This window comes from Loxodonta africana, chromosome 3 (assembly GCF_030014295.1).
Source record: "Loxodonta africana isolate mLoxAfr1 chromosome 3, mLoxAfr1.hap2, whole genome shotgun sequence".
In the NCBI taxonomy this organism is placed as follows: Eukaryota; Metazoa; Chordata; class Mammalia; order Proboscidea; family Elephantidae; genus Loxodonta; species Loxodonta africana.
In genome coordinates this window covers 89840267-89867676 of record NC_087344.1, presented here as the reverse complement: position 1 = coordinate 89867676, position 27410 = coordinate 89840267, and the positions used below count along the sequence as shown (strand labels likewise).

The following is a 27410-nucleotide window of genomic DNA, read 5'->3' as shown; positions in this document are numbered from 1 at the left end:
CTAGTCTTGGAGTATTCTATTGGTCACTGATTCAATGTGGGAGGAGCTACACAGGTTGTGAAAACAGGGAGACAAGAATCATTGGGGACCATCTTGGAAGCTGGCCACCAAAGCTATTATTATTAGTATCTACAAATAGTACTAATAAAATGTGTACATATTTCAGATGATACAGCAACACATTTATCATATACGTTAAAACAGTGAGTTAGCACTGGGGTTGGAAATTTTGAAAATTTATGATTTAAATTCATATATTATTTACTATCTGTCCATTCTATTTATTAAATGCACATTAATAAACTGTGCTTGTATCTCACTGGGACAGTCTATATATTGTACTTTTCTTTTTACAAAGTATTATCTCACAATGAACCCCATGAGATGGATATTAATACTCCTTTTAATACTGAAGGAATCCTAGAAGAACAGTGGTTAAGCGCTTGGCTGCTAACCAAAAGGCCAGCAGTTTGAACTCACCAGGTGCTCTGCGGGAGAAAGATGTGGCAGCCTCCTTCCATAAAGATTTACGGCCTTGGAAACCCTATGGGGCATTTCTACTCTGTCCTACAGGGTCACTATGAATCAGAAAGGACTTGATAGCAGTGGGCTTGGTGTTTTGGCTGTTTTACTGAAGAAAAAACCCAGACTAGGAGATTAATTGACTTGCTTTAGATCACACAGACAAAAAGTGGGATGTGAGCTCAGACCTTGAGGCTAGGAAATCCTGGTGATGTAGTGGTTAAGTGCTATGGCTGCTAACCAAAAGGTCGGCAATTCAAATCTACCAGGTGCTTCTCGGAAACTCTATAGGGCAGTTCTGCTCTGTCCTATAGGGTTGTTATGATTTGGAATTGACTTGACAGCAACAGGTTTGGCTTTGGGTCTTCTGACACTAATTTATGAGCTCTTTTCTCTACACCGTGAACCTGAGGCCTTATAAAACCCATATTTCCATTTATGATAATGTTAAATACTCATATATAGAGAGATAAAAGTTCATTTATTCTCTATTACAAGCACTGAGGACTCAGACACCATCAAAAGTGAGAGAAACCATACAGATTGTTCAGTTCAGTTGTTCTCAAAGTGTGGTCTCCAGACAAAAGCATCAGTATCATCAAGACATTTGTTAGAAATGCAAATATTCTCAGGTCCCACCTCAGACCTACAGAATCAAAAGCCCTAGGGGTTGGACCCAACAATCTGTGTTTTAACAAGCCTTCCAGGTGGTTCTGATGCAGGTGAAAGTTGGAGAACCACTGATCTAGTTTACCTATCTCGTGGTGATAGTCAACAAGCATTTATTAAGTACCTATTAGGTGGAAACCCTGGTGGTGTAGTGGTTAAGAGCTATAACTGCTAACCAAAAGGTTGGCAGTTTGCATCCACCAGCCACTCCTTGGAAACCTATGGGGCAGCTCTACCCTGTCCTATAGGGTCAATGGTAATGGGTTTGGTTTTGGTTTTTTATATGCCAGGTGCTTTCACTTGTGTTATCTCACATCATCCTTGCAGCCAAGGTGCAGAGGGGTGTGAGAACACAGGGTATTTGGGGCATGGCGATCAATACAGTGAAACTGGAGCAAGGCTGTGAAAAAGCAGGGAGGGAATGCTGAGCGAGGAATCGACTGGAGAGGCCATCCAGAGGGCAGGTTGGGGGTCAAGGAGAATTCGTACAACAAACAGAAGGTTCTAGCCATGGGCCAGTGGTTTCTAAAGTGAGTGCATGCCTGATGACCCTTTAGGGAGCTGAAGAAATTATTAGAGCTTATTTTTACCTATGAATATAAAATAAATTCATTTTAACTAATATTTACTATATGAATTGACAGAGATGTCTTCAATTGGCTCCCCATGTGCATACCCTATACTCGAAAAGCCCTGAGGGAGAAGGAGGCATTCAGCCCTGCCAGGGGCTGGCAGTGGTCCTTCCCTCAGTCGTCTGCTCTTTTTCAGCCCATTGTGAGCTTCTGCAGTTTTCTTGTGCCTGGTTAAGTGGGTTTATCGATTATACTATTTGTTTTAACTAAATGAACACTCACAATGGATATGTGGCTTTAAAAGATTCCTGCAAAGAAACCTCTGTTTGAAGACTGTACTAATTATAGTGAGTCCAAGTGAGCACAAGAAAATGGCTGAACTGATATTTCTCCAGCACGAGTTCATTGCCAGCCACGTTTTGAGGTAAAATCAATGACAATCTAATTAGATCTGACATAGTCAATCACATTGCTTTACTAAAAAATATGTTAGCAAAGGGTTTGCATGTGTCTGTATATTTTTGTAGCAAAAATAAGAAAGTTTACTGCACTGTTAATAAATACAATAAAATTAAAACATTTAAATATTGTTTATTCATTTTTACATTTTTTAATATCTTTTGTATACAGAACTATATATGTGTATACCAAAAGGAAAAAAAAAAAAAAAACCACTGCCATCGAGTGGATTCCAACTCATGGCGACCCCACAAGGTTTCCAAGACTGTAAATCTCTACAGAAGCAGACTGCTACATCTTTCTCCCACGCAGCTGCTGGTGGTTTCAAACCGCTGACCATTCGGTTAGCAGTAGATCGCTTTAAACACTGTGCCACCAGGACTCCTTATGTATGTGAATATATGATCTAAATAAATATATGCATATTGTGGATGTTGTGCTTAATTTTTTTTTTTTTGGTTAAACCAAAACCAAACCCATTGCCATCGAGTCGATTTCGACTCATAGCAACCCTATAGGACAGAGTAAAATTGCCCCATAGAGGAGTTTCTAAGGAGCACCTGATGGATTTGAACTGCCAACCTTTTGGTTAGCAGCTGAGCTCTTAACCACTATTACACCAAGGTTTCCTTTTTTTTACTTAAAGGGGTATAAATTTGGAAACCACTGCCATGGGCATCTTGGGATGCTGGAGGATGAGGGGACTTGGAGTGCCTTGTTCCCTGGGGTCCCTTACCACATAGGTCCCTCAGAGCCCCCTTTTTTTCCTGAGAGGGTTAATTATTGTGGATCAGAGAAGAGAATCTTGTTGTGGAGGAAGTGTGGGGAGAAGCCTCATTAATGGGGAGTGAGAGCAAGCACAGGTGTGAGGGGAGGGAGACGTGGTAACTCCACAGCAACAGACCGACTGGAGGCCACTCGCAGCTGGGTTCTGGTTGCCAAGCAACCCCTGGAGACCTGTGGGAAGAGAAGACAGGAGGGGCCTGCTACCATCTCCACATGGGGCTCGTTGCAGAGGCTGTAGGTCTGGTGCTGGCCAAGGGAAGAATCCTGGGGGCTGTCGGAGACCTGAGCTGACCTAGGACTCTGGAGTCCTGAGTTCCAGTCCTCACTCTGCCCTATGCTAATTGTGTGATCCGGAATGAGCTTCCCTTCCACAGGCCTGTTTCCTCAACTATCATATAGAGAAAATAATTCTTGCTCTTCTTGCTTCATGGGGTTGTTATGAAAATCAACCAAGGACATGGAGGAGAGTCCATGGAGATCTATGAAGCTTTGAGTAGATGAAAAGGACTGTGGATATTGTTGGCCGTGTAAATTCTTCTTGTATGTGCTTTAAGTCATGCTTTGCCTCTTTCACACCTTCATTCTAACTTAGGGGGGTAGTCATCTCCTTAAAGAATGAATGATTAAAAAAGAGTGTCAGAATGCAAGAAACACTCAATAAATGTTAATTTTTATTGAGGGTTACACCACTCTACTGTCAGTTTGTCATACTGTGATGACTTATATGTTGCTATGATGCTGAAAGTTATTCTACCAGTATTTCAAATACCAGTAGGGTCATCCATCATGGACAGGTTTCAGTGGAGCTTCCAGACTAGGAAGAAAGGCTTGGCAATCTCCTTCCAAAAATTAGCCAATGAAAACCTTACAAATCACAATAGAACGTTGTCCGACTTGCTTGCTTTGGACATGTCTTTAGGCGGGATCAATCGCTGGAGGAGGACATCATGTTTGGTGAAGCAGAGGGCCAGAGAGAGTGAGAGAGACAACAGCCACAACAATGAACTTGAAACTGTTAGAGATCTGTTGTAGTTAAGGTCACCATGAGTTGGAGTGGACTGAACTGCAGCTCTCTGTCTTTATCTACTGAGGTTTTAGGAAGATCTATAAATGACACTCATTTCCTTCCCTACCTAAGTTTGGAACCAGTTGAGGGATAGGTACAGGAGTCAGACAGAGAGTAATGTGAGAGCTTTATTAGTGATAAAAGCTAGAATGAAGCACATGGCTCAAGTCTTCAGGCAAGTGGGGTTTGCTAATACTTCACTCTGGAGTCAGACAGCATACAAGCCCAGCATACAGGCCCACATGAATCACTATCTACCATTAGCCCATGTGATGGCACTAACACTTAAGGCCTAAAGCATCCCTCTCAGGTAGTAGAAGCCTCTATATCCATGGAGAGCTTTCGTCACTGACAGGAAGGGAGGGCCTCTCCTCTAATATCTCTTATAATTAAAGAGAAAAACAGAAGTAATCATGAGCTCCAAAGTGGGAGTGGAGAAGAGTGATGAAAGCTGGGGCAAATAGGAGCAGGACTCCTAAGAGATTCTTTGTAAGTCCTGAATTCCACAGTAATGAGTGTGACTCCCTATGTAACCAGGAGCCAAGCACAACAAGGCCAGAGTAAAATGTGGGTGTTGGATAGATGGCTAGTTTCACTCACTAGCCAACTGATTTATTCACACACAGCAGTCTAGATGACATTTTAGGTTACCACATGGTTTTGGCATCATTTAGTCATACTAAAAAACAAACAAACAAAACAAACCTGTTGCTGTCAAGTTGATCCTGACTCATAGTGACCCTATAGGACAGAGTAGAACTGCCCCATAGGGTTTCCAAGGAGCCCCTGGTGGATTCAGCTGCCGATCTTTTGGTTAGCAGCTGTAGCTCTTAAACCACTATGCCACCAGGGTTTCCATATTATACTAGTGGATACTAAGTCTGGGAATTTCAAGGTTCTAGATTTAGGGTAGTAACATAGGGTTAAAGACATGAAATGGAGCTTAGGGATGTGGGAAGGATAATCACAATAGAAATCTAAACTAAGAAGGAGTGTGGCTCTTGAGCAGTCATTTAACAAATATTTACTGTGCTAGATACTGGCAATAGAAAAATGAATATGAATATGACACATTCTCTGCTTTCCAAGAACTAATGAGCACTGAATTTACCCCCTGAGCTCCAGAAGTGAAATAAAATGAGTGTCATAGTTCTCTTGCTCTAGTTAAAGTTAGTAAATTAGGGGAGGCAACAAGAGAAATTGACGTTTCCCTAGAATTTAAGAGGTTGTTGTAGTGGATTATTGTATGAGGTTGGCAGTGTCTCATGGACATCTGTATTAGTTTCCTCTTGCTGCTGTGACACATCGCCACCAATTTAGTGGCTTAAAACAACACAACTTTATTATCTTACAGTTCTGGAGGTCAGAAGCCCAAAATGACTCTCATTGGGCTAAAATCAAGGTGTTGCCAGAGCTTGTTTTCCCAGAGGACGTAGAGGAGAATCCATTAACTTGCCTTTTGCAGCTTCTAGAGGCCACCTATGTTCCTTTGCTCATGGCTTCCGTCTTCAGAGCCAGCAGTGCAGCATCTTCTAATCTCTGTTTCTGACTCTGACCCTCCTACCTTCCTACTACAGTGAAACCTGTCAGAGCTGGAACCCGCTGGGACGGCCTTGTTTTTCTGTCTTGCAAGTTTTCTGCCTTTGATGGAGTTCAGTCTTACCACTTTCCTACCACTAGCTTTAGTGGAAAATATTTGAGCTTTCCTTCTCTGACAGATTTCCACCTTACACAGGTTCCAGCTTTCGCAGGTTTACTGTATAAAGTTCTTTGTCCTTATAAACCCACCTGGATAATCCATAACAATCTCCCCATCTCAAAAATTTTAACTTAATCACATCTGCAAACTCCCTTTTGCCAAATAAAGGAACATATTCACGGGTCCTGTGTACCACCTTCAGGAAGGTAAACATCTAGTCACTTGAACTGGGGACCTACAGAGAGATTGGTGGGCAGCACAGAAGAGGCTGGAGGCTGCAGCAGAGAGACTGGGGCTCTGACAGGTCCCCGTGGTTCCAGGAAAGTGGTGACAGTTCCTGAGCACACCATCTCATACTCAGCTCTTATGATAATCACAATTGATTTTTCTAGGCAACAAGTTCCCTAGTGTGGCTGCAGAGACACACTGACGTTTTCATCTCTCCAAAACCTGTAGGAACCAGCTGCTGAAAGAGGTTTAATCTGATTTAAAAAATCACAACAAAGACCATGGGAAGTCGAATCAGATTCCCATTCATAGTTTGCCTTGTAATTTGCAAATGAATTAACCAGTAATCCTGATTGGCTATTCAAGGGGCCTCCAAGACACACTCTGGGTCCACAACCCCCTTCCCTCCATCCAGGATGGTGTGAGTCTACAACCAATTGTGAATTCATTCGTTCAACAAATACACATTGTGTATCTATTATGTGCCAGGCACTGTCATAGAGGGCGAATAAACAGCTGCAATAATATCTAAGTAATATAATAAAGAGATGAAGAAAGTGCTGTAGGAACACAGGGAAGGGAGCAGTTACCTCTGCCTGGGAAAGTCATGGAAGGCTGCACCAAGGAGGGGACATTAGAGCTGGGTCTTAACAGATGAACACAAAATTTTCAGGTGAACGTAGGTAAAGGGCTTTACAGGCAGAAGAATGTCTATCTGCAAAAGCATGATTGCTTTCAAAGACCCCTTGTGTGCCTGGCCGTGCCAATCCACAGGCATTTAAAGATTAGTGAGACAACATACCTGCGTCTAAGGGACAGAAGTGGTAGGGGAGATGTGACATGCACACAAATACCTATATTGCAGTGTAGACATGAATGATGCCTTGAAAGAGGTACAGAAAGTTTTAAGAGAGTTGAGAGAGCCTCTGCTCCTTTCCAGCTTAAGTGGATCAGGGAGGGCTCCATGAAGGAGGTGGCTGTAGGTAATGAGAGTTGGCTGTAACAGGTGATAACATCCTCAGAGGCAGGGCTATCTGTCTGACTCATCCAGCTGTGTGAACGAGGTTGAACTCAACTTTTGACTCAGATGAGTGTGCTGACAACCCCTGCAAAGACTTATACATTACCAGGAGGCAGGACAACATGTGGTTAGGTGCACTGCCTTTTGAGTCAGCCAGACCTGTGTTCCAAGCCCATTTCTTTCACCGTCACCTTGGACAAGTCCCGTAACCTCCCTATGCTTCACTTTCTTCATTTCTAAAATAAGGATAATTCTAGTAACCACCATGTAGTGGTGTTGGGAGAATGAAATAAGACAATGCTTAGCCTATTGCCTGGTACATAGTAAATGGTTATTAATTGGTAGCCTTTATTAACTCTGTTATTCTCAAGGGTTGGTTTGTGGTAGCTGGGAGTGTAGGTGTGATCGAAGCTGGATTCTGCTTTCTTTTTAGGAGTTAACAGACATCCACTGGAATCTTTTCTCTGAGTCCTGATCTGAGTCTGCGATGGTTGGTGGCTGGCTCCTTTGGCCTTTTAGCTGGGGTGCTGACTGAATTCAGTGGAAGTTTAAAAGAAAGAATTTAGCACTGGGTGGAGTAAGCAGTAAAGACCTCTGGGAGGAGCGCTGCAGGATAGGTTAAGAGAGGGAGGTGGTAATAAGACATTCCAAATAGAGGGTATCCACTGGAGCTGAGGTGTAGGGAGGGGGAGGCATTAAGGGAGAGGGTGAGTTGTAGCATGCTTTGTGCAGTATTCTTCCAATGAAGAGATTGTGGGTTCTCCATATCTCCCAGCCACAGCTCCTGCCTCTGCTCCTAGTACCACATAGTGTACCCATTCTGGCCACGCCAAACCTCTCTTTTATTTGTTTATTCATTTATTCATTCAATCGTTCAACAATATTAAATTGGACACATCAAGTACTGTTCCAGGTGCTTGCAGAATGAAGGAACAGACAAAAATCCCTCATCCCAGAAATGGATGAGCGTTCCAATTTCTCCATGTCCTTGACACTTGTTATTTTCTGTTTTGTTGTTGTTGTTTTGTTTTTTATGGCCATCCTAGTTTTTTTTTTAGTGAGTATCACATTTGGATTTTCATAATAACTAATGACGTTAATTATCTTTTCATGTGCTTGTTGGTCATTAGTATATCTTCTTTGGAGAAATATCTAGAAAAGTCTTTGCCCATTTTTAAATTGGATTGTCTTTTTGTTGTTAAGTTGTAAGAGCTCTTTACATGTTCTGCTTACTAAACTATTATCAGGTATATAACTTCAATTTTTTTTTCCTACTCCATGGGTTATCTTTTCAGTTTCTTGATGGTGTCTTTTGAAGCACAGAAATTTTTAGTTTTGATGACGTCCAATTTTTTGTTGTTGTTGTTGCTTGTGCTTTTGGTGTCATATCTAAGAAGCTGTTGCCAAATCCAAGGTCATGAATACTTACCCCGATATTTTGCTCAAAGAGTTTTACTGTTTTGGCTCTTATGTCTAGGTTGTCGATTGATTTTGAGTTAATTTTTTTATATACATATAGTTTAAGATAAAGGTCTAACTTCATTCTTTTGCATGTGAATACTCAGTTGTCTCAGAACCATTTGTTGAAGAAGCCATTTGTTCCCCTATTGAATTAGCACCCTTGTCAAAAATAAATTGACTATAGAAGTGTGGTTTTATTTCTGGACTCTCAGTTCTATTCCATTGATCTATATATCTCATTTTATGCCAGTACCACACTGGTTTGATTACTGTAGCTTTGTTATTCTTTTTCAAGATTGTTTTGGCCATTCAGGGTCCCTTGAAATTCCATATGACTTTTGGGATCTGGTCTTCCATTTCTGCAAAGAGCAACGACAAAAACACTAGCATTTTGACTGGGATTGCATTAAACATGTAGATTGCTTTGCAGAGTAGTGCCATCTTAACAGCATTAAATATTCCAATCCATAAACATGGGATATCTTTCCATTTATTTAAGTCTTCTTCAATTTCCTTCAGCAATGTTTTGTAGTTTCCAGTGTTGACTTATGTTTTTTTTTTTTTTAAGTAACCTTTTTATTTTTGGATAATTCTAAATCCATAGAAAAGTTGCAATAATAGTACAGAAAATTCCTGTATATCCCTCACCCAGTTTCTCTAATGTTAACATCTTACATAATCACAATACATTTGTCAAAACTAAGAAATTAACATTCATATAATATTATTAACTAAACCATAGACCATATTCAGATTTAGTTAGTTTTTCACTAATGTTCTTTTAGCGTTGCAGGAGCCAATCCAGGATGCCACATTGCATTTAATGACTTAGATTTTTTAAACTGAAGTATTCACATACTATAAAATTCACTCTTCTAAAGTGTACAGTTCAGTGAGTTTTAGTATGTTCATGAAGTTATGCAATTATTACCACTATCTACTTCCAAAAAAAAAAAACCCGGAAAACAAAAAGCTTTCATTTTGATATTTAACAGAATTGCTCTGAGGCAAAGGTGTTCCTTTTCAAGAATAAATTATAAAGAGTCAAAGGGCAGAAGCAGGATAATGAGTTAGGATTTGCAGTAATCCAGGCTGAGAATCATGGTGGCTTGAACTAGAGTGGTAGTAGCAGTGGTACTATATAGTCAGATTCAAACGTATGTTGGAAACATTGCTCATAGAATTTGCTGATAAATTGGATGTAGAGAAAGAAAGAGGAGGAGGAGTCAAGGTTGATTCTGAGGGTTTGCCCCAAGTGAATGAAAGATTGGTGTTTCCTCTGATTGAGGTGAGGAAGGCTATAGGAGGAATAGACTTTGGGGAGACAATAGCAGGCTCAATTTTGGGTATGTTAAGTGTGAGATGCCTGTTAGACAAACAAGTAAAGATATAGAATATGCAGTTGGATATATGAGTCTGCAGTTCAGGGCAGAGGTCCTGGCTGGAGATATAAATTTAGGGAGTGATCCACATATAGATGGTATTTAAAGCCATGAGATCAAATAAAATCAACAAGGGAAGAAGTGAAGATAGAAAGAAGAAAAGGTCCAAGGATCATCGAGCCCAGAGACACTCCAACACTAAAATGATGGGAAGATGAGGAGGAATTCAGTGAAGGAGACTGAAAAGGGGCAACTGAAAAGGAAAAATGTGATGTCCTGGCAGCCAAGTGAACAGAGAGTTTTATAGAGAAAGGTTTTTTATAGAGGAAGGATAAATCGACTGTGTCAAATGCTGCTGATAATTCATGAAGAAGAAGACCACTGGATTTAGCAACATGGAACTCACTGGTAACTTTGACACAAGACATTTTAGTGGCATAACGGGTCTGTGGGAGAAGAGACATTGGGACACCGACTGTATATGACATTTTTCAAGGATTTTTGCTCTAAAGAAAAGGAGACAAATGGGATGGTCACTGAAGGTAAAGAAAGAAGTGAATCAGAAGAATTTTTGTTTTGCTTTTTAAGATGGCAGAAATACCAACATATCTGTGTGCTGGTAGAACAATACAGTAGAGACCAACCAATAAACCAAAACAAAAACCTGATGATATAGGAGAGAGAGGATGATTGCTGGGACAATATCCTTGAGTTGGTGAGAGGGTATGGGATTGTAAGCAGAGAGGGACTTCTCTTGCTAGGAGCACAGACCGTTCATCCATATTAACCAGAAAGAAAACAGAGGGATGGACACAGATGTAGCTAGGGGCTACATGTGCTGATGGGAGATCTCTTGGATTCAATTTCCTGATGAAGTAAGAAGAAAGGTCACCCTCTGAGGAGGAGGTGTTAGAAATTTGAGGAGAGAGAAGAACATTGTTTAGGGAAGTGGGGGAGGGAAAAGATTTGGGAAATATAATTTGATTGCTTATTAGCATTGAGGTTCCACTTGAAATTAGTGACCATGACTTTGAGGTTCATGAATTTTGGAGTAAGGTTGTGTGTTTTTCTCCAGCCATGTTTTGCTCTGTGGATACAGGCATAGACTAGGCAGAGAGTTGGCTTTAATGAAAGTCACGGTAAGTATGACAAAGCAATAGAAGGCAAAGAGAGTCAAGGGTGTATGCAGGGAAGCCATTATTATGATTTGCGATAGAATTCAATCTGGGTAGGGAGGGAGGTAAGGACATGAGGGGAGTGAAAGACGGTAAAAAGATGGTAGCATTTGAAGACTGTTGAAGCTGGGAATTTAGGAGTGAGCTGGGAAGACCACTGTGGTCTGATAGTGGTAGACTTAAAATTACTATTAATAATGATAAGATTTAGGGGTGACTGTGAGAGTGAGTGAGGTGGGATTAGAAGTCAAGACCACTGTGGAGAGGAAGGAGTTCAAGGAAATGAGAGTCCAGGCTGTTGGAAGGCTAGTCTATGTGGATATTGAAATCACCAAGAATGCCAGGAGTATTACTGGAAACACTGGCAGTGAACCAGGAGCTGTTCAATGGTCAGTGGATAGATACATAGGCAGCATAATCTTATGACAGGAGATTCAAAGCTGGAGGTGTTTTGTTTTGTGATGGAAGGAAGGAGAATGATCTGGAAGTAGCAGTGAAAGCAACAGTATCGACCCCACCTCCTGGCTCAGTGATTAAGGGTGGTAAGAGAAGAGGCAGCCACCAGTTTGGAGGATTTTGGGGAAGCTATGTCTATAAGGGTACAGGATCAGTGGAAAAGAGGAAGACCCTCAATGAGATGGATTGACACAGTGGCTGCAGCAATGGGCTCAAGCATAACAACTACTGTGAGCATGGCACAGGACCGGGCAGTGTTTCGTTCTGTTGTATATAGGGTTACTATGAGTTGGAATCTACTCGATGGCATCTAACAACAACGACAATGTCCATAAGGAAGGCCAGGTTTCCATTACAGTAAGGAGATAAAGGAAACACTCGGACAAGAGGTTGAGGACAGTGAGTTTTGCAGATGACCAACTGTGAGATTCAGAAGCCCCCAAGAAAGCTTTCAGTAGGGAGGGAAAGAGATAGGGTTAGAAAAGATGATGCACAGAGCTGTATGGGGATCAGAGTCCAGTGATGAGGAATGGCTTTGGGCTTCTTGCCATCACTGATATGAACAGAGGGATAAAAGGCACAACAAAACCAATTATAACATAGGCAGATGGCCCCAAGACAAACAGTGTTTGTGTGGGGGCAGTAGGAGGAGGGGTAAGTGCCTTGCTTCCTCTCGATCCTTGCTGTTGGAGGCCCAAAGGCTGGCAGAGGTGCTCTTCCTACTTTGATTGCCTGAAGTCCCTTGTGTTTTTGCCTTTCAATAATTGTTATGGCAATAAAACAGCAGCTACCATTTGTGTAAAATATTCTCACTTGTAAAATGGGACTAATAATGCCACCCGCAGGGTTGGAGTGAGATGGCAGTGTCACTGGCTAGCACGCCCAGCCCTGTGCTAAGTGCTTTTCTCATCTCCTTTAATTCTTACACCAACCCTGTTTTACAGGTAAATAAACTGAGGTCCAGAGAAGTTAGGAAGCATACTTAAGTTTGTACAAATAGTAAGTGGCAGAGTCCAGGTGTGAATCAAGTTCTCTCTGATCAAAGCCGATGTATACGCTGTGCCCTGTCCCCCTCCCCTCCTCATTATATCTTCACCTAGGTAAGGACTTTGGCACCTAGAAAGCACTCAGTAAATGTTATTAAGAATTATAATTTATTGGGCAGCAACTACATATTGTGCAGGTGCTTTACACAGACTTTTTTTCTTCTAATCATCACAATGTTGCTGCCCAGAACAGATGAGGAAACTCAGATTCAGAGAAGTTAAGGTACTTGCCCAAATCATGCCAAGATGGCAAAGCTGGGCTTGTTACTATCTGCTGCCATAGCTTGTGTGTTTTTCACACTCAGCTGTCTTTCCCCGCCCTTTCCACTGCCCAGGGATGCCCCAGGGACCTCACAGGTGGTTGAGAGTTAATGTCACAGCTAAAATTTTCAAACACACTCTGGTAGATTTCTTGCCTGGCTTCGATTCCTGACTAATCCACATGACGTGCAGCTACCACTTGTCTGTTGCTATGATGTCGGACAGTTTTCAGTGGAGCTTTCAAAAATCACCTGACGAAAACCCTGTGGATCGCCCGGGTCCGATCCTCCGCCAATCATGCAGATTGCACAGAACTGGGCAGCATCTTGTTCCATTCCACTGTGTGTGGCATTGCTGTGAGACACGGTGACTCCACAGCAGCTAACAAAAACAACTGAGTGCTGGGAGTGCTTTACGTGTAGTCTGAGCAATGCAAAGAGCCAGAACTAGGAGATGCGGAAAGTTGAGTTAAAAGGAGGACTTAATGGAAGACACTTGATTTGAAGGACTGAGTGAGAGCTAGAGAGGAACGTGTATGGAGACCACTCAGGCAGGGGGAGCAGTGCCAGGAGAGGCATGGCTCTCAAACTAAGCCTGTTATTTTCTGTCATAGCGTTCTTCTTTTTCTTTATACCTTTCACTACAATTTATAATTCCATATTGATCTATTTGGTTAGTTCTTTAATATTGGTCTCTTCCATTAGGGCAAGGATTTTGTGGTGTTCACTGCTATGTTCCCACACTTAGAAGAGTGCCTGGCACATGTTAAGCATTTGTTGAATGAATGAATGGATTACAGAGTGCCCTGAGTGCCAGGCTGACCTAGAACTGAATGTAATGGTTTGTAAGGAGCAGCTGCACATTCTGGCACAAGGTGAGAGGAGGGATTGGGCTTATGGTCAGTTAGTTCAGCTGTGGTATAAGGAGAATGAACACATGGCCCCAGCAATATGACAGATAACAACGTCTCTGAATCTCTGTATCCTCAGCGATAAATAGGAATGATGTTAAAGCCTACTTCTTAGTATTGTAGTAAATATCAAATGAGACCTAGCATGGTGCCTGTAACATATTAGGTGCTCAATAGACTTGCCCAAAGTCACACTGTGAATGATAGAGTCAGGTTTAGTCTTTCATTATGTCGTACTTTTCCAACTGATACTGTTACTAGTACTTCTCAAATTGTGAGCCATGGGGTTTACAGGGTGGGCTTCATCAGCAGAGAAATTAGGTATGAGCCATAGCCCTTTTATCCCCATTTTCAAAGGACAGAGAGCAAAGTAGTGCTCATGAAGATGCTCAGTTGTTCAGAAGGCTGGAGATTTTCCTAGCTTGCCTGGGTCCTGCCAGATGTGTTGCTAAGAGCAGGGGTGGGAGTGAGGGAGGCCATTCTACTGAGGATTTATGATCCCTTCCTTCTGCAGACTCGTCCTTCCCCCACACCATTGCCCCACACCTTGGGTTGCCAGGTGACGGCTGGAAACTCTCATCCTCTCTGAACTCCTGTGCTTCTCACTATTCTCTGTGAAGTCTGTCAACTCTGTGCTAATGATGCAGAGGCTCTGATCTCAGGTCCAGAGGCAGAGGTGGAGGAAAGGGGAGCTAGATGAGAGGCCAAGTCCAAGGGGTGTCTTTGTTCCCTTGGTTAATGGGCCACTACACTCCCCAACCACTGTCCCCGCCTCAAAACCTAAGGGACTTCCTTTATTTCACTCTGGTCTTATCCTACTCATTCATTTGTTCACAAGAACTATTAATTCTATCTCCCCACATTTTTCTTGAACACATCTCCTTCTCAGTTCTGTTCTATAACCTTTCTTGAGGGCTGACTGTGAGCTTGGCCTCCCCTCTGCCCCTTTCCTACCTCAGATTCCTGTTATTTCCCTCTTAGACTGTAGCAGCAGCCTGAATGGATCCTCCTGCCCTGTGTCTTTCTCCCTCCCATTTGCTCTCCGATCACCTTCACTCCACTACATAAAACCCAGTGAGGGCTCCCCATCAATACATAATAAATTCCTTTTCCCAGCTTTCAGAATAAGCCCTTCCTGCTTTCCCAGCTCTATCTTTGGCCATTCATCTGCCAAGCAGTCCATGTCCCACCCACTTGTTCTCTAAACCCCCAATCCAAACACAGGATACATCTTTATTTTAAAAATAAACTTTTTTTTTAAGAATCATTTTAGATTTACAGAAAAATTGTGGATATTGTACAGAGAGTTCCCATTTATTCCATGCCCAGTTGCCCCAATTTTTACCATTTTACATTAGTATGGTAGGTATCCGCCACATGTCTGTCAGTTTGTCGTACCGTGGGGGTTTGTGTGTTGCTGTGATGCTGGAAGCTATGCCACCGGTATTCAGATACCAGCAGGGTCACCATGGAGGACAGGTTTCAGCTGAGCCTCCAGACTAAGACAGACTAGGAAGAAGGACCTGGCAGTCTACTTCTGAAAAGTATTAGCCAGTGAAAACCTGTCTTAGAAGAAGTACAGCCAGGATGCTCCTTAGAAGCAATGATGGCGAAACTGCATCTTACATACTTTGGACATGTTGTCAGGAGGGATCAGTCCCTGGAGAAGGACATCATGCTTGGCAGAGTACAGGGTCAGCGGAAAAGAGGAAGACCCTCAACGAGGTGGATTGACACAGTGGCTGCAACAATGAGCTCAAACATAACAACGACTGTAAGGAGGGCTCAGGACTGGGCAGTGTTTCGTTCTGTTGTGCATAGGGTCGCCATGAGTTGGAACCTGCTCAAGGGCACCTACAACTACAACAACAATGGTACATATGTTACAATTAATGAACCAATGATTGATACATTGTTTTAACTGAACTTAATAGTTTATTCAGATTTCCTTAGTTTCAACTGTTTCAGGATCCCATCCAAGATGCCCATTACATTTAATTGTCATGCCTCCTAAGGCTGCTCTTGGCCGTTACAGTTAGGATTCACTTTTTTACTCCTTGTTTTGTCCAGGTTGTTCCCTCCTCCCTTATTGCTATTTTAAGTGCCATCAAGTTGATTCTGACTCATAGTGACCTTATGTATATCAGAACAAAACCCTGCCCAGTCCTGCACCATCCTCACAATCATTGCTATATTTGAGCCTATTGTTGCGTGTTGATCTATCCTGTTGAGGGTCTTCCTCTTTTTCACTGACCCTCTACTTTACCGAGCATGATGTCCTTCTCCAGGGACTTGTCCCTCCCCTCCTTATTATATCTTCACCTGATAACATGTCCAAAGTACATGAGATAAAAGTCTTGCCATCCTCTCTTCTAAGGAGCACTCTGGCTGTACTTCTTCCAAGGCAGATTTGTTCATTCTTCTGGCAGTCCATGGTATATTCAATATTCTTCACCAACACCATAATTCAAATGCATCAATTTTTCTTCAGTCTTCCTTATTCATTGTCCAGCTTTCACATGCATATGAGGTGATTGAAAATACCATGGGTTCATGTCAGGTGCACCTTAGTCCTCAAAGTGACATCTTTGCCTTTTAACCCTTTAAAGAGGTCTTTTGCAGCAAATTTGCTCAATGCAATACGTCATTTGATTTCCTGACTGCAGCTTCCATGAGCGTTGATCGTGGAACCAAGTAAAATGAAATCCTTGACAATGTCAGTCTTTTCCCCATTTATCATGTTGTTCCTAGTTGGTCCAGTTTTAAGGAGTTTGGTTTTCCTTATGTTGAGGTGTAAACTATACTGAAGACTATAGTCTCTGATCTTCACTAGTATGCGCTTTAAGTCCTCTTCGCTTTCACCAAGCAATGTTGCATCATCTGCATATAATAGGTTGTTCCTCCAATCCTGATGCTGCATTCTTTCTCATATAGTCCAGCTTCTCAGATTATTTGCTCAGCATACAGATCAAATAAGTATGGTAAAAGGATACAACCCTCACACACAACTTTTCTGATTTTAAACCACGACTGCCTCTTGGTCTAAGTACAGGTTCCTCATGAGCACAATTAAGTGTTCTGGAATTCCCATTCTTCGCAGTGTTATTCATAACTTATTATGATCCACACAGTAAAATACCTTTGCGTGGTCAATAAAATACAGGTAAACATCATTCTGGTATTCTCTGCTTTCAACCAAGATCCAACTGACATCAGCAGTGATGATATCCCTAGTTCCATGCCCTCTTCTGAATCTGGCTTGAATTCCTGGCAGTTCTGCTGCAATCATTTTTGAATGATCTTCAGCAAAATTTTACTTGTGTGTGATGTTAATGATATCATTCGATACTTTCCAATTTCTGTTGGATCACCTTTCTTTGGAATAGGCATAAATACAGATCTCTTCCAATCAGTTGGCCAGGTAGCTGTCTTCCAAATTTCTTGGCATGAATGAGTGAGAGCACTTCCAGTGTTGCATCCATTTGTTGAAACATCTCAATTGGTATTCTGTCAATTCTTGGAGCCTTGTTTTTTGCCAACACCTTCAGTGCACCTTGGACTTCTTCTTTCAGTATCATCGGTTCTTGATCATATGCTAGCTCCTGAAATGGTTGACCATCAGTCAATTCCTTTTGGTACAGTGACTCTGTGCATTCCTTCCATTGCCTTTTTTTTTTTAATAATTTTTTTTTGTGCTTTAAGTGAAAGTTTACAAATCAAGTCAGTTGCTCACACAAAAACCCACACACAACTTGCTACACACTCCCAATTACTCTCCCCCTAATGAGACGGCCTGCTCTCTCCCTCCACTCTCTCTTTTTGTGTCCATTTTGCCAGATTCTAACCCCCTCCACCCTCTCATCTCCCCTCCAGGCAGGAGATGCCAACATAGTCTCAAGTGTCCCCCTGATCCAAGAAGCTCACTCCTCACCAGCATCCCTCGCCAACCCACTGTCCAGTCCAATCCATGTCTGAAGAGTTGGCTTCGGGAATGATTCCTGTCCTGGGCCAACGGAAGGTCTGGGGGCCATGACCACCAGGGTCCTTCTAGTCTCAATCAGACCATTAAGTCTGCCCTTATGAGATTTCAGGGTCTGCATCCCACTGCTGTCCTGCTCCCTCAGGTGTTCTCTGTTGTGTTCCCTGTCAGGGTAGTCATCGGTTGTAGCCGGGCACCTTCTAATTCTTCTGGTCTCAGGATGATGTAGTCACTGGTTCATGTGGCTCTTTCTGTCTCTTGGGCTTGTAATCACCTTGTGTCCTTGGTGCTCTTCATTCTCCTTTGATCCAGGTGGGTTGAGACCAATCGATGCATCTTAGATGGCTGGCTGCTTGCTAGTGTTTAAGACCCCAGATGCCACTCTTCAAAGTGGAATGCAAATAGTTTTCTTAATAGATTTTATTATGCCAGTTGGCTTAGATGTCCCCTGAAACCATGGTCCCCAGACCCCTGCCCCTGCTACGCTGGCCTTCGAAGCATTCAGTTTATTCAGGAAACTTCTTTGCTTTAGTCTAATTGTGCTGACCCCCCCCTGTATTGTGTGCTGTCTTTCCCTTCACCTAAAGAAGTTCTTATCTACTATCTAATTAGTGAAATGCCCCTCTCCCACCCTCCCTCCCTCCCCACTCTTGTAACCACGAAGGAATGTTTTCTTCTCAGTTTAAACTATTTCTCAAGTTCTTATAATAGTGGTCTTATACAATATTTGTCCTTTTGCAGCTGACTAATTTCACTCAGCATAATGCCTTCCAGGTTCCTCCATGTTATGAAATGTTTCACGGATTCCTCACTGTTCTTATTCGATGCGTAGTATTCCATGAGTCGGCACTGGGTTAGTATTCCATTGTGCAAATATACCATAATTTATTTATCCATTCATCCATTGATAGGCACCTTGGTTGCTTCCATCTTTTAGCTATTGTAAACAGTGCTTCAATAAACATGGGTGTGCATATATCTGTTCGTGTAAAGGCTCTTATTTCTCTAGGATATATTCCAAGGAGTGGGATTGCTGGATCATATGGTAGTTCTATTTCTAACTTTTTAAGGAAGCGCCAAATCAATTTCCAAAGTGGTTGTACCATTTTACATTCCCACCAGCAGTGTGTAAGTGTTCCAATCTCTCCACAGCCTCTCCAACATTTATTATTTTGTGCTTTTTGGATTAATGCTAGCCTTGTTGGAGTGAGCTTCCATCGCCTTTTGATGCTTCCTGCATCGTTCACTATTTTGCTCATAGAATCCTTCAATATTGCAACTCAAGGCTTGAATTTTTTCTTTAGTTCTTTCACCTTGTGAAATGCTGAGCGCTTGCTTCCCTTTGGGTTTTTTAACTCCAGGTCTTTGCACATTTCATTATAATATTTTACACCTACTCCTCACTTATCAATTCTCTTGTTATACTACATTTTGCATTTACAACAATAGTAAAAACTCTACTATCTGACTATTTTGCTTATTAACAATGTATGTCTGGCAGTAACCCTTTAATGATCAGTGGGATATATAGCACCTACCTACATTTTCTGCCTCTCAGATTCAGAGAGACGTATGTGTCCCACATAATATTTGTGACCCAATATGATCATCCTCCGTTTTTGTACAAGGCCGGTTTTTGCGTAACAACCTGGTCTTTGGAACCTAACTATTTCGGTAAGTGAGGAGTGGATATACATTGTCTTTTCAAGCCACCCTTTGAAATCTTCTGTTCAATCTTTCACTTCATCATTTCTTCCTTTTGTTCTAGCTACTCTGTTCAAGAGCAAGTTTCAGAGTCTCTTCTGGCATCCATTTTGGTCTTTCCTGTCTTTTTATGACCTTTTGCTTTCTTCATGTATGATGTTCTTGATGTCATCCCACAACCTGTGTGATCTTTGGTCATTAGTGTTCAATGTGTCAAATCTGTTCTTGAGATGATCTCTAAATTCAGGTGGGATATACTCAAGGTTGTACTTTGGCTCTTGTGAATGTTTTAATTTTCTTCAGCTTCAGCTTGAACTTGCATATGAACTATGGATGGTCCGTTCTGCAGTCACCCCGGTCTTGTTCTGACTGATGATATTGAGCCTTTACATCATCTCTTTCCACAGATGTAGTCAATTTATTTCTGTGTATTCCATCCAGTAAGGTTCACAAGTATTGTCATGGTTTATGTTGTTGAAAAAAGGTGTTTGCAGAGAATAAGTCATTGATCTTGCAAAATTCTATCATGCAATCTCTTCTGATGTTGTTTTTATCACCAACTACTGATCCTTTTTCTTTGTTTCCAACTTTTGCATTCCAATCACCAGTAATTATCAATGCATCTGGATTGCATGTTTGATCGATTTCAAACTAAAAAGTTGATAAAAATCTTCAATTCCTTTATCTTTGGCATTAGTGGTTGGTATGTAAATTTGAATAGTCCTATTAACTGATCTTCCTTGTAGGTGTATGGATATTATCCTATCACTGACAGCATTGTACTCCAGGATAGATCTTGAAATGTTCTTTTTGACCATGAATGTGATGCTGTTCCTCTTCAATCTGTTATTCCCAGCATAGTAGGCCATATGATTGTCTGATTCAAAATGGGCAACCCCAGTTCATTTCAGCTTGCTAATACCCAGGATATCTATCTCCAAGCATTGCATTTCTTTTTGACAGCTTCCAATTTTCCTAGATTCATACTTCATACATTCCAATTATTAATGGATGTTTGCAGCTGTTTCTCCTCATCTTGAGTCATGCCACATCAGCAAGTGAAGGTCTCAAAAGCTTTATTCCATCTACATCATTAAGGTTGACTCTACTTTGAGGAGTTGTATTTTGAGTGCCTTCCAACTTGGGGGGCTTATCTTCTGGCACTATATCAGCCAAAGTTCTGCTGCTGTTCATAAGGTTTTCACTGACTCATTATTTTAGAAGTAGATTGCCAGGTCCTTCTTCTTAGTCCATCTTAGTCTGACCACTGGTCTGTCAGTTTATTGTACTGTGTTAGGGTCACCCATGGTGGACAGGTTTCAGTGCAGCTTCCAGACTAAGACAGACTAGGAAGAAGGACCTGGTAATATACTTCTAAAAGAACTGGTCAGTGAAAACCCTCCTGCCTACAATCCCCATTTTCCGCCAGCAAACTCCCATTTGACTTTAAAGACTCAGTTCAAGGAGCACCCCCTCTGGGAAACTTTTCCTGATTCTATGCCTTCCCCTCAGCCTGGGTTAAGGGCCCCTTCTTTACTTTGCCTATATGTTGTTGTTTGCTGTCAAGTTAATTCTGACTCATAGCTACTTATAGGAGAGAGTAGAACCGCCCCATAGGGTCTCTTAGGCTGTAATCTTTACAGGAGCAGATCTCTAGGTCTTTCTCTCGAAGAGCCACTGGGTGGGTTCAAACCTCTGACCTTTTGGTTAACAGCCCAGCGCTTAACCATTGCACCACCAGGGCTCCTTTTTCCATACTTACCAGACTGCCTTGTCTGAATTTGTCTGTCTACTAGACTGGAAGATCCCTGAGTATAGGAGACAAATCTAATTTGTGTCTACAGCTCCAGCATCCATCACAGGTCTTGACAAAAAGTGATGTTTCAATAAAGGTTTTCAAAATAGAAGTGAATGCTCAGGCTATGGCTTTATACCTCTCTAAGTCAATGTCAGTTCTGCTCTCTGCACCTGGAATTTCTGGCCCTTTTTTTTTTTTTTTGCCTATCTAAATGCTAGCAGTTCTTCAAGGCCCCAAATCAATCCTGCTTCCCTAGGAAGCTCCCCTATCAGTTCTGCCCATCACTGGCTAGAAGGTCTGGGGCTCCCCTCTGGTCAGCCTCTCTGCAGAATGGACATGCCGCTTTCTTGCCTGCTTTCCTCTAACAGCCATTGTGGGCACAAAGTCCAGTCAGATCAGTTGGTCCTGAGCGGAAATCTTGTCATCCTCATTTACAAATGAGGAAACTGAGGACCAGAGAGGTAAAGCATTTGCACTTTACCAGAGGTTACACAGCTGAACCCAAGTGGTACTTGAACCCAAGCTTTCATGACTGACTCCCAAGACTGGGCTCTTCCCACCGGACCACACTGTTTCCCCACATAAGCGATACCTAAGCACAAGCAACAATTAAGTGCTGTGCTGGAATCATCCAACTAGGGAGCTCAGTCTCTTCTGCAGGGACTGTTTTAAATAGGGCTCCAAGCTGAACCCACAGTGCCATAAACTGGCTGATCTCCTCAGTTTCCTCAACTAGGTCTTGGGAAGGAAGAGGCAAGGGAGATAAGAGAGAAGAGAAAGGATACATAGAGAAAATCGAGGTGATTCTGAGGTTGGGCATTGTGCTCAGGCTGAGATAAGGTGCCATCTTGTGAGGAGAGGAAGATGTCCTTGAGGACACTGTCCTGCTCTGGTGTGTTGCTGTGTCAACTGATTGAGCCCAAAGGCTAGCCTGGAAATTTACTACCAGCTGAGGCATAATTAGCCCTCCAATTTCCTCCAAGTTTGCTAAGGCAGTTATCAGCCCTGCTTTCTTGGCTCCTCCCTCCCTGTGCTTTCTTGCACCTCCAGCTCTCTGGGAATCTGAGGCCTGTCCTGGGTGTGGCACCAAGGAAAGAACAGCAGGTTATTTAGGGCAAGTTGTAAATTGAATGAATATAACTAATATTTATACAGAGTTTTACAGCTGCTAAGGAGCCCTGGTGATGCAGTGGTTGAGAGCTTGGCTGCTAACCAAAAGGTCAGCAGTTCGAATCCACAAGCCACTCCTCGGAAGCCCAATGGCACAGTTCTACTCTGTCCTGCAGGGTCGCTATGAGTTGGAATAGACTTGTCAGCTGTGGGTTTTTTTTGTTTTTGTTTTTTTTTGTTTTACAGCTGCCAAAGCACTGTCACATTGATTTCATTTTACCTTCACAACAATACCCAGAAAAGGCTATTATTATCAACCCCATTTTGCAGCTAATGAATCTGCAGCTCAGAAAGCCAAATAACTGGTTCAAGGTTGTATGCCAGGAAGCGGCAGAGTTAGAATTTGAACTCAGATGTGATTGACCTCAAAATCCATATTCCTTCTACTGTGCTTATGATATTTAATTAAATGACAATTGTGTTTAGGCTGTGATAAACAAAGTGTTGAAGGAACACAAATTAAGGGAATGATGTGAGTGAGGGTAATTTTAAGAGGCTTCTTGGAAAAGGTCATCCTATCCCTAAGATAGGAACAGAAGTGGGTACCAAAGTGCAGAGATATTTTTTTAAAAATATTTTTGTCTTACAACACACAATACAGGTGAAGCCAGCACAACTGGACTAAACCAAAAGCTAAGAAGCTTCCTGAATACAACCAAACATTTCGAGGGGCAGAGTAGCAGGGGCAGAGGTCTGGGGATCATGGTTTCAGGGGACATCTAGGTCAATTGGTGTAACAAAGTGTTTTAAGAAAACGTTCTGTATCCCACTTTGGTGGGTGGCGTCTGGGGTCTTAAAAGCTAGCAAGTGGCCAACGAAGATGCATCAATTGGTCTCAACCCACCTGGAGCAAAGGGAAATGAAGAACACCAAAAAAAAAAAAAAATTATTATTATTTTTTTGAACACCAAAGACACAAGGAAAACATGAGCCCAAGAGACTGAAAGGGTCACATAAATCAGAGACTCCAACAGCTTGAGACCAGAAGAACTAGATGGTGCCTGGCTACCAACAATGACTGCCCTGACAGGGAACACAACAGAGAATCCCTGATGGAGCAGGAGAAAAGTGGCATGCACAACTCAGATTTTAGTAAAAGACTAGACTTAATGGTCTGACTGAGACTGGAGAGACCCCAGAGGTCATGGCCCCCATGCTCTCTGTTAGCCTAAACCTAAAACTATTCCCGAAGCCAGCTCTTGAGACAAAGATTAGACTGGAGTATAAGACATAAAATGATACTGGCGAGGAGTGTGCTTCTTAGCTCAAGTGGACACGATGAGACTCTGAGGGAAGCTCCTGTCTGGAGGCGAGATGACAAGGCAGAGGGGGACAGGAGATGTTGAATGGACATGGGAAATACAGGGTGGAGAGAGGGAGTGTGCTGTCACATTGTAGGGAGGGCAACTAGAGTCACATAACAGTGTGTGTATAAGTTTTTGTATGAGAAACTGCCTTGAGTTGTAAACTTGCACTTACAGCACAATTAAAAAAAATTTTTTTTTTGTCTTGTTCCTAAAGGGATTTTACCAGAAACAAATAAGCAAAACAAACCTGTTGTTGTCGAGTCGATTCTGACTCATAGTGACCCTGTATGACAGAGTAGAACTGCCCCATAGAGTTTCCAAGGAGTGCCTGGTGAATTCGAACTGCCGACCTCTTGGTTAGCCAATGTAGCTCACAGGGAAATACTTGAGTGAGGGACTTCACAAGTCTTCTCCTCCCCATCCCATCCTGACTCTAACTTGATTTTTTTTTCCCCAGGCATGCTGCTCCAAATTACCTCCCAGCAGTTCATTCAATCATTCAAAAAAGACCTAGAAGAGGTTATAGGCTGGTAAAGGAGACAAATACCTTGGCAGCTCACGCAGTGTTTCTTTGGAGGCCGGGTTGAGTAGGAGCTAGGAAACCTGTGAGATCTTTATCAGCTGTATGACCTCAGGCAAGCTATTCAACATCTAAGTTTCAGTTTCTTCGTCTGTAAAATGGGTATAACAATGAGACCTCTCTCAAAAGTTCCGTGTAACAATTAGCACAGTGCCTGGCACACTAAGCCTTAACAAATGGTAGCCAGTCATTACTTCTGCCTGTGGGTATTGGAGGAAATGTGAATCACAGGAAAGGAAACATTCGAGCTGAATTCTGAACGGTAATTACCAGCTGGTTCATTTTGGGTGGGGAAAAGGCTGTAGAAGGAACAACATGAGCAGAACACTGAGACTTTGAGAAGCACAATGTTTGGCACCTGGAGAGTAGACCGGAAAAAATGGGGAGGAGTGGTATGAGCTTAAGGCAGTGAAACCATTAGGTTAGAAAACCAGGGATAGGCATAACACCCTAACATCCCAGAAGGCAGTATAGCACAGAGTTAAACTCCCAGCTCCAACATTTGCTAACCTGGGCAAGGTACTTAACCCCTTTGTGCCTCAGTTTCTTCCAGGACTTCGAATCGGTTCATTCCAGTTTGAACCCCTGCTGAGAATTTGCCTTTTCACCCCAGATATACTGAATCAGAATCTACAATTTAACAAGATCCCCAAGTGATTCTTACATATAATAAATTTTAAGAACCACTGCTCTACTAGTCGGAGCCCTGGTGGCACAGTGGTTAAGAGTTCAGCTGCTAACCAAGAGGTCAGTAGTTTGAATCTATCAGTCGCTCCTTGGAAACCCTATGAGGCAGTCTTCTCTGTGAAGACTTCTCTCTTCCGACTATGAGTCGGAATCAACTTGATGGCTATGGGTTTGGTTGGTTTTGACTCTACTCTTGGTTCTCAGAATTGGTCCCTAACCAGCAGCATTAGCATTGCCTGGGAACTTGTTGGAGCCCTGGTGGCACAGTGGTTAAGAACAATGCTGACCTACAGCTGTTAACCAAAAGGTCAGCAGTTGGAATCCATCAGCCACTCTTTGGAAACCCTATGGGGCCATTCTATTCTGTCCTTATAAGGTCACCATGAGTTGGAATCAACTTGATGGCAATGAGTTTGGGTTTTTGGGAACTTGTTAGAAATGCAATTTTGAATTGGAATGAACCAGCTAGAAGCCCTGGTTTCTTCATCTTCCCAACCCTCAAAGAGCTGGTTGTCAGAATGGATGAAGTAATGCATGAAGAACACTTGGGCCAGTGCCTGACACTTAGTAAGTACTTAATTAATATCACCAATTATTATATTTTATTGTAATTGTTATTACTATTTATCCTGACTCCTCAGAGCTGAAAGGGCCCTAAAAATCATCTAGGCTAATATTCATATTTTAAAGATGGAAAATTTAGGGCTCTGGGGTGGGAGGTATTCTTAAGCCCATAAAACAAGTTAGTGGTAGGATTAAAATCAAACCAGACCACCTAACTCCCAGCCCATGCCATGTGGCTCCTTTGCCATTGACAGGCTGCTAGTGACAGGTTCCCTCTCCCTCCTCAGATTCAGATGGTTCTCCCCCCTCCCTTGTAAATAAACTTCAAAGCACTTGCTTTGTGGAGCTGTGTTTATCCTATTTTTAGAACACTCTGGCACCTGTATGCAAATGATCCCCAGGGGACTTGTCTGCTACCGTGACTCGGGCCAACTCCTGAAAGAAAGCAGCTATGAGACCAGAGGGAAAGCATAGCCCAGGGCAAGATGGAGATCCAGAGCCCTTAGTTTCCCTTTCTAGTTGAGTCCCAGAAGTCCCTGTATATGTTAACTCCTCATGTCTCTGAACATTGGTATCAGCCATGGTGCTGGCTCAGGTTCTGGTAAAATGTTTATTACTTTGAGAAAAGGGAAGTAACACAGAAGGAGAAAGATGGTTTTAACAGGCAACCCAATGTTTCTGCCCTGCAGAGCTAGAGAGAACTGGGACTCATGAGATGACAAGAAAGAGGGGAAAGCAAGACCACAAATGCTTCTGCCATAAAAGTCAGTGTCACCCAGCCCTTGGCATAAGCAGCAGTGACCCTGTGCTTAAATGCTCCACCATTTACCACATACTTACTGGATGTCTTCCAGGTGTCAGACCCTATGCAGAGCACCATTAAACCCATCAGAGGGTTCCTATTCACTTCAGGATAATGTCCATGGCCTGGCAGCAAGGCCTCCCAGCTCCAACCTTACTTTCTACTTCCTCCCTCACCCCATTATTTAAAGTATGATGTTTCAGAAAATCTAAAGTGCTATCAATTGTAACCTGTTAAAAACTCATTGCCATCAAGTCGATTCTGACTCATAGCGACCCTGTAAGAACAGAGTAGAACTGCCCCCATAGGGTTTCCAAGGAGTGGTAGATGGATTCGAACTGCCAACCTTTTGGTTAGCAGCTGTAGCTCTTAACCACTACGCCACCAGGGCTCCATCAATTTTAAGATACAACGTTATTTCGGAGATGCTAAAATGTGAAAAAATGAGTATCTTAGAATCCATGAAATACAGTATTTTACATCCCCTTGAAAATGAACTGCTTGTACTTACCCCTGGTACCACGCTGCATCGGTCATCCTCATTTTTTTCTTTTTTTTTTTAGCTGTTTATTATGGAAAATTTCAAACATAGATTCAAGTAGGAGAATAAATAGTACTTTAACCCAATCATCCAGCTACAGCGATTATCAGCTCTTGGTTGGCATTCCATGTTTTCCCTATATTTCCTTCTCCCTGTACTATATAATAATAGCTAGTTTTTCTTTTTTTACTTATTGTGCTTTAGGTGGAAGTTTATAGCTCAAGTTACTTTCTCATACAAAAATTTATACACATATTGTTAAGTGACCCTAGTTGCCATCTCTATAATGTGACAGCACACTTTTTCTTTCCACTCCGGGTTTTCTGTGTCCATTCAACTAGCTCCTATCCCTTTCTGTCTTCTCATCCTGCCTCTGGTCAGGAGCTGCCATTTAGTCTTGTGTATCTACTTGAACTAAGAAGCATACTCTTCATGAGTATTATTTTATGTTTTATAGTTCAGTAATACCTTTGTCTGAAGAGTTGGCTTTGGGAACGGTTTTAGTTGTGGGTTAAGAGAGAGTCTGGGCGCCATGTCTTCAGGGGTTACTCTAGTCTCAGTCAGA

The 27410-nt window shown here is 42.3% G+C and overlaps 1 protein-coding gene across 2 annotated transcripts in view; it reads left to right on the top strand.

Moving 5' to 3' along the window:
* The window catches only part of RAB3B (RAB3B, member RAS oncogene family), an 82684-nt gene that overhangs the window by 10434 nt on the left and 44840 nt on the right, over positions 1-27410 (top strand). The window lies entirely within an intron of this gene.